The 9,006-nt window shown below is 34.5% G+C and overlaps 1 long non-coding RNA gene across 1 annotated transcript; it reads right to left on the bottom strand.

The window, feature by feature from the left end:
• Nucleotides 1–6,489: 6,489 nt before the first annotated feature.
• On the bottom strand, nucleotides 6,490–8,331 carry LOC148697892 (uncharacterized). The gene is made up of 3 exons (XR_015960658.1): nucleotides 7,926–8,331; nucleotides 7,745–7,801; nucleotides 6,490–7,025 (listed from the first exon to the last, which is right to left on the bottom strand). It is a non-coding gene; the product is annotated as an uncharacterized LOC148697892 (long non-coding RNA).
• Nucleotides 8,332–9,006: the final 675 nt, after the last annotated feature.

The following is a 9,006-nucleotide window of genomic DNA, read 5'->3' as shown; positions in this document are numbered from 1 at the left end:
GTTTATGTAGTCTATGAGTTTTCGATTGTATTAAGTTTATGTAGTATTAATTGTTTTTTTTATTTTTTAAGTTTATGTAGTTTATTAATTGTCTTTTTTATTTTTTAAGTTTATGTGGTTTATTAAATGTTGTTGGTATTAAGTTTATGTGGTTTATCTTGATTTTCATGTATTGATTTAGTGATTTTTCAAAATTTATCGGAATTTAAATATTTTTAGGTTAAAATGTTCATAAAATTAATTTAGGATAGTCAACATAAATTTTTTTTTAAAAAAGTTAATTTAAAAAAAAAATAGCCTTAATTCATTTTTTGATAATCTGGGGCTAAAATTTTTAGCCAGAAGGGTTGGAGTAGAAAAGCTGTTTCTGGGCTAAAACCTAAATTTTCTGGGCTAAATATTTTTAAGTTTTAGGTCACCATTGGAGATGGTCTTAGGTAGTTTATGTGGTTTTCGATCAACAATTGTACTTATATACAAAAAGTAAAATAGTCGATTGTAGACATTGTATTGCATAATATGCTTGCTTCATATAATTGCTAATAAAGGAACACTTCCTTTCTTTACTGACATTAAAAGGAACATCAATTCCATATATTGTCCATTGGTTTCATTCTCAAGCCCACACCACAGATAAACTAATGAAGGATTCAACACTTGAGTGAACTAATCAATGTCATTTTATATTTACTAATAGCTACAACTCAAAAGTGTGGAATTATCTTCAACTTTTTTCTCAATTCTCTATACAACCAATCATAACAAAAAAAAGGAAGAGGATGATGCTTAGTTGTTTATCGTTGATCACATGCATCTCTTTGATTAGTCTATTATCTCCCCATGCTTCTCAGATTACCGAACTAAGGCATCTGTGACCAGATAATACAATCAACACACTGCACAAAGATAAAAGCAAAATTTGACAAAAACCCACCAATATTTCAAAGCATAACAAAGAAGCTGTTAACGAAGTCCATTGAGCATCAAAATTCACCAAAATTCATATCAATTGTTGTTAAAATCTTAAAACCCAATCCCATGATATTTTAAATTCAAAAAAAAAAAAAAAAATTATGGGCAGCAAAACACTATCAAACTAACATGAACGAAGAAATCACTAATAACAACATATGGGGAAAGTTACAGAACTTGGGTATTGCCCAAAACCCCCATCACGTTCTCAATTCCAAATTTTCAACAAAGTCCATTGAGCATCAAATTTCACCAAAATTCTTACCAATTGTTGTTAAAATCTTAAAACCTCAATCCCATGATATTTTAAATTTAAAAAAAAAAATCTTGGGCAGCAAAACACTATCAAACTAACATGCTCGAAGAAATTGCTAATAACAACAAACGGGAAAAATTATAGAACTTAGGTATTGCCTAAAGCCCCATCATGTTCCCAATTCCAAATTTTTCTGGGCATTAACGGGACATATTCAAGATGATATTCCTTGTTGTATGCTTTTTGTAGACGATATAGTATTGATAGATGAAACTCAAGAAGGGGTAAATGTGAAGCTTAATCATTGGAGAGAAGTGTTGGAATCAAAAGGTCTTCACCTAAGCTGATCAAAGAAAGAATATATGGAGTGCAAGTTCAGTGCAAATGGAGGCGAAAATGAGTTAGGGTGAGTAGGCCTAGCAATTCTTGACATGTCCCGATAACCCGACACGACACGACACGACACGAAATTAACAGGTGTTTAGGTCAACACAATAATGAATCGGGTCGTTATCATGTAACCCGATAAACACCTATTATGATAACGGGTTGGTTCGGGTATACAAGTGGGTAACACGATAGACGATAAGCAAAATATTAATTTTATAATTTTATAACCCTAAAAAAATATTATAATTATTATATATATTAATTTAACAATTTTATACCCCTAAAAACTATAATAATTATATATATATATATATTAAATTAAATATTAAAAATTGGTGACCACTAGATATGTGACATCCCACATCGCCCATGGGAGTGATCCTTAAATGTATATTCCCATCCCTACCTAGCACGAGGCCTTTTGGGAGCTCACTGGCTTCGAGTTCCGTAGGAACTCCGAAGTTAAGCGAGAAGGGGGCTAGAGCAATCCCATCATGGGTGACCCACTGGGAAGTTGCTCGTGAGTTCCCAAAAAACAAAACCGTGAGGGAATGGTAAGCCCAAAGCGGACAATATCGTGATACGGTGATGGAGCGGGCCCGGGAAGTGATCCGCCCCGGGCCGGGATGTGACAAATTGGTATCAGAGCCTAACCCTGGCCGTGATGTGCCGACAAGGACATCGGACCCCTAAGGGGGGTGGATTGTGACATCCCACATCGCCCAGGGGAGTGATCCTTAAATGTATATTCCCATCCCTACCTAGCACGAGGCCTTTTGGGAGCTCACTGGCTTCGAGTTCCGTAGGAACTCTGAAGTTAAGCGAGAAGGGGGCTAGAGCAATCCCATGATGGGTGACCCACTGGGAAGTTGCTCGTGAGTTCCCAAAAAACAAAATCGTGAGGGAATGGTAAGCCCAAAGCGGACAATATCGTGCTACGGTGGTGGAGCAGGCCCGGGAAGTGATCCGCCCTGGGCCGGGATGTGACAAGATCGGCTTAAATATACATACCATTCAATTTCTTAAGTGTTATACATACAAAATAAACAATTTCTTAAGTGTTAGTGAATTTATCGTTTTGATGGATACGCATTCTACGAAACTCATTTCAACAATCCAACCGTCAAACTTGTTTGTATATACTTCGAGATCGCATACGCTAAAAATCACAAAAAAAAAAAAATTCAAAGATCAAGTAATGGGACAAAACTTTTTGATGGTTATCAACGAAAAATCACTATTTAACGGTTATTTTAACTCCGATTTTGATGTTTTTTTACAGCTACACTCCTTGACCCTATATGAATACAATGAATGAACTCAATCTTCAATTTAAAATATTTACACTAGTGGATACTACAAAATCTTATGTTATACTTAATGAAAGTATAAGCAAACTCTTAAGTATTAATGAATCTATTGTTTTGATGGGATATGCATTCTACGAAACTAGTTTCAACAATCCAACCGTTAAACATGTTTGTATATGCTTCGAGATCGCATACGCGAAGAATTGCAAAAAACAAACATTCAGAGATAACGGGAGAAAACTTTTCGACGGTTATCAACGAAAAATCACGATTTAACGGTTATTTAACTCCAATTTTGATGATTTTTTTACAGCTACACTTCTTGACCCTATACGAATACATTGAATTAAGTCGATCTTCAATTTAAAATATTTACACTAGTGGATACTACAAAATCTTATGTTAAACTTAATGAAAGTAAGAATAAACTCTGAAGTGTTAGTGAATCTATTGTTTTGATGGGATACGCATTCTACGGAACTAGTTTCAACGATCCAACTGTCAAACATGTTTGTATATACTTCGAGATCGCATACGCCAAAAATTGTAAAAAACAAACATTCAGAGATCAAGTAACGAGACAAAACTTTTCGACGGTTATCAATGAAAAATCACGATTTAACAGTTATTTTAACTCTGATTTTGATGATTTTTTACAGCTACACTCCTTGACCCTATATGAATACAATGAATGAACTCGATCTTCAATTTAAAATATTTACACTAGTGGATACTACAAAATCCTATGTTATACTTAATGAAAGTATGAATAAACTCTTAAGTGTTAGTGAATATATTGATCTGATGGGATGCACATTCTACGAAATTAATTTCAACGATCCAACCGTCAACCATGTTTGTATATACTTCGAGATGGCATATGCCAAATATTGCAAAAACAAACATTCAGAGATCAAGTAATCGGAGAAAAGTTTTCGACGGTTATCATTGAAAAATCACGATTTGATGGTTATTTTAACTCCGATTTTCATGATTTTTTACAACCACACTCCTTGACTCTATGTGAACACAATGAATGAACTCAATCTTCAATTTAAAATATTTACACTAGTGGATACTACAAAATCTTAAGTTATACTTAATGAAAGTATGAATAAACTCTTAAGTGTTAGTGAATATATCGTTTTGATGGAATACGCATTCTACAAAATTAATTTCAACGATCTAACCGTTAAACTTGTTTGTATATGCTTCGAAATCGCATACGTTAAAAATCGCAAAAAACAAACATTCACATATCAAGTAAAGGGACAAAAATTTTCGACGGTTATCAATGAAAAATCACGATTTAACGGTTATTTTAACTTTGATTTTGATGATTTTTTACAGCTACACTCCTTGACCCTATATGAATACAATGAATGAACTTGATCTTCAATTTAAAATATTTACACTAGTGGATACCACAAAATCTTATGTTATACTTAATGAAAGTATGAATAAACTCTTAAGTGTTAGTGAATCTAATGTTTTGATGGGATATGCATTCTACGAAAAATAGTTTCAACGATCCAACCATCAAACATGTTTTTATATACTTTGAGATCGCATACGCCAAAAATTGCAAAAAAGAAACATTCAGATGTCAAGTGTTGGGACAAAAAATTTCGATGGTTATCAATGAAAAATCACGATTTAACGGTTATTTTAACTCTGATTTTGATGATTTTTTATAGCTACACTCTTTGATCATATATGAATACAATGAATGAATTCGATCTTCAATTTAAAATATTTACCCTAGTGGATACCACAAAATCTTATGTTATACTTAATGAAAGTATAAATAAACTCGTGTTAATGAATCTATCGTTTTGATGGAATACGCATTCTATGAAAATAATTTCAATGATCCAACCGTCAAACTTATTTGTATATGCTTGAAGATCACATACACCAAAAATCGCAAAAAATAAACATTCAGAGATCAAGTAACAGGACAAAACTTTTCAACAGTTATCAATGAAAAATCACGATTTAACGGTTATTTTAACTCTAATTTTGATGCTTTTTCACAGCTACACTCCTTGACCGTATATGAATACAATGAATGAATTCGATCTTCAATTTAAAATATTTACACTAGTAGATACCACAAAATCTTATATCATGATGATCGATGAAAATTGAGGATTTTGTAAAAGGAATAACATGCAAGTTTTGAGTTCCATTGGCAAGGTTTAAACTTTTGAGAAAAGCTTTACAACCTTGAAAACAAAAACTCTTTCATTTTGCATATCCTTGCACATTTAATATTTTGTAATAGACTAGTAGTGTATGAATGTTTGTTTATTAGGCTCTTATTTTCAAGTGTAGATGTAGTACTTAAAACGACAAATGTGTTTTAATATTTTGAAGTAATATTTATGTGGCAATGTATGATATGTGCAAATTTAAGAAAAAAAATACATTTTTCTTAACGGGTCATAGCGGGTCCTTAATAGGTCGGGTCACTTTACCCGTTGGTTAAAGTGACCCGACCTTTTAAAGACCCGTTAAGATAACATGTGTTACATGAAAACGACATGAACACGACAGACACGACCCGTTTACTAGGCCTAGGGGTAAGGATCGGAGATTAGGATGTACCAAAGAGCGACCGCTTTCACTACCTAGGTTCTATCTTGCAAAAGAACGGAGAATTAGATGGAGACCTCAACCATAGAATACAAGATGGATGGATGAAGTGGAAGAGTGCATCCGGCGTATTGTGTGACCACCGTATTCCATTGAAGCTCTAAGGGAAAATTTTATAGGACAACAATAAAGGCGGTGATGTTGTATGGCACGAAATGTTGGGCAGTGAAGCATCAACACGTACATATAATGGGTGTAGTGGAGATGAGGATGCTTCGTTGGATGTGTGGGCACACAAGAAAGGATAAGATTAGGAATGAGGATATTCGAGGTAAAATAGAAGTAGCCGAAATTGAAGGAAAGATGAAAGAAACTCGGATACGGTGGTTTGGACATGTGCGAAGAAGGCCTACTGACGCTCTGGTTAAAAGATGTGACTACGAAACAGAGGTCCAGAATCAAAGGGGTAGAGGAAGACCTAGGTAAACTTTGGAAGAGACTCTAAAAAAAGACTTGAGAGTACTTGGATCTAACGGAGGACATGACATAGAACCGAGCGCAATGGCGTTCTAGGATTCATATAGCCAACCCCACTTAGTGGGAAAAAACTTTGTTGTTGATGTTGTTGTTGTTGTATTAAAAAAGGAAGCTTATAGAACGAGAGTAATATTATTACCTTTGCCAGACACAAAGTGGCCGTAAAGGCTTGAACAACCACATGCCAATCCTCCCAAAATCGAATTGACAAACAAAAGGAAACTCATTTAAACCCACGTTCCAATTCAAGCAAACTAAACAGCGTCACCACAAATTAGATCAACAAAAAGAGAAACAGGAGAACCCAAATGCTACAGGGGGGAGAGAGAGAGAGAAGAGAGAGAGAGAGAGAGAGAGAGAGAGAGAGAGAGAGAGAGAGAGAGAGAGAGAGAGAGAGATTACAATGAGCGGGTGGTCAAAATTTTACAATTCTGCAAATACAAAAAAAATTGAATTTAAAAAAGGTACAAACATTTCAACGGCCATAGCTTGGATCAAATGAAATTCTCAGAAATTTGTGAGGAATCCTAGAATGAATACTCACAAAAGATGAACAACATATAGGGCTTAGCCAACTAAATTCGTAAAACGGATGAACATATAAGGCTTAGGCAATTAAATCCTTTTGTGAAGATTCATCAACGATATCATTAAGGCTTAGCCAATTAAATTCGTAAAACAGAAGAATAATGCACATAAAAATCTTGAGTCTAATTTAAGAAAAATGAATTATGCTTATGACTTCCCACTGAAAATGTGTCACGCCCGAACGACTAAGTTTAAAATCCTAATACAACAACATCAAGGAAAATGGACTCGAACACAAAAATTAATGACAAAATTGAGTCGATGAATCCATTTAAGCAGAAAAGTTAAGGCATTCACCAGTGGTTCGTCTTGAACGTCGTTGTGGATTTAGCATTCCTCTTGTGGGTTCAAGCGTCACTATCAATCAAGCCTCCCTGTAAAGATAAAATTTAGAAGTCATTATTTGAATAGATGCAAACCTTCCCCATTTTGACAGGAAGAATAGCAGAGTGTAACATAACCATTCTGTAAACTATAGTAGCAGGTTTCCAAATCGTTGAAGATAATAAATGAATAGCTAGAGACATTGAGAATAGTTTTGTTCATTACTTAAACAGTAGAATGTGTACAGAGCATAAGTGAGGTTTGCCAATATAAATATACGCATTATAAATATCGCTAAAGCATGCACATACATTGTGAGGTTTGCCAATATCTCCAGCTATTTCCAAGTGTGTGCTGGTGTGTTTTTGCCTTTCAAATATGCAGTTTTTTTCATTTGAGTATAGATGTTAAAATTTCTATGATTCAAGTGCCATTTTATTTCTTCACTTGGAAAAAGAACTAAGCCTTTTAACGTGGCCGTGGTGGAAAGCAGCTGGACACCATTGTATAATTTCTTGACTCACTGCACATTTTATACCTAAAATTTCCACTTGATTATGTTTTAGCCTCTACCTATTCTTCTCTTCCTTAATTTGGCTTTGCCTAACCAAAGTCTTTTCACATTTAAGGACGCGTGCCTATGTTATTTCCTTCTCCACTGCATTCTCATCTTGCTCAAATTTATAAGAACATCAAACCAACAGAATCTCAACCCATAATCAATTTTACCCGCCCACAATAAATCAGAATCCTCAAGCTAACAACTTACATTTGATTTGGGAAGTAAGGTGAGTTGTGCAAATAATTCATCAGTGTCTGGTTCAGCCTATAATTCAGGAGAAAGAAACATATTATTCCCTTGCAAAGCCGAACAACTTGAGTAGAAAAGGAGCAGCTAAACAATCAAATCTAAAATTCTTAGTTTTCTTTATAAGATCAGCCACCACAACCTTCAATAATACATTGATAACCCAACAAAGAATTTTCGATGCAAGATTATACACTGGCATCTGCTGATCAACCAGCTAATTAGTCGACGCCTCCACCTATTTTTGAAACCACAAAATCCAATTGACAATTAGTGATAAAACCCAGTAACACAAAACCTAATATGTATCAACATCAGCTACCAAAACCCAAATAAATAAATAAAACACACAAATTTCTATCCCTAACGCAATCGATTAACAGACACATATACTTGGAATTTTAAAGTTGGGATTTATAAACCAAGGGCTAAGAACAAATAATAAATTACTTTACTCCTAACATGCGTAGCTTTATATAACACAAACTATTGACATTAAATAGTTAATTTGTTTACATCATAGAAAATATCATCATAGCATCCTGCAAATTTCGAGAAGTGTCATCTGAAAAACCCTGTTAACCAAACCCATAAAAAATAACATAAGGCTCACCAACCATAGCAAACCAAACTAATCCGACACAGCGAAATCCAGTCACAAAACAAAAAATACTCTGACACCCATCAGCCAATATACAGCAAGTAGAAGCAATGCAATTAAAATAAATAAATAAATAACCCAAATCTGCAATGATCCAAAAAGTTAAAATTAGGGTTTGAGAATTACTGCACCTATTGCTATTGGACGTTGATCAAAAAGGTCAAAGTCAATACAATACAATACAAATGAAAACAGACTACAAAAGCCTCACCAGTCACCACGGATGCCGGAGCATCATCTTGTTGGCACATGACCCAGGGCACCCCTGTATCTAAAGACACAGCCATGCTTGTTGCCCACTTAATATAGGTTTGGGCGACAGCCCCGTATGCTTGATCAATGGTTCCATACTCGTTTTCAATCTGGTATAATTTAAACAACAATTAACCCATAGAAAGGTTTTGTTAAGTGCTTCTGGAAAAAGGTTTTTTTTTTTGGATTGCTTTCAGCTTGCTTGCTTTGTGGTGATATAGTGCTTGGGATTTCATGCTTGGTCCAAGAGAATGGAGAAGACTGTAGACAAACAAGATATGAAAATTAGTAGGTTCACTCCCTAATGAAA

Source organism: Pyrus communis, chromosome 3 (genome assembly GCF_041283825.1).
Source record: "Pyrus communis isolate YQ-2024b chromosome 3, ASM4128382v1, whole genome shotgun sequence".
NCBI classification, from domain to species: Eukaryota; Viridiplantae; Streptophyta; class Magnoliopsida; order Rosales; family Rosaceae; genus Pyrus; species Pyrus communis.
This window is presented reverse-complemented; position numbering and strand designations above follow the sequence as displayed.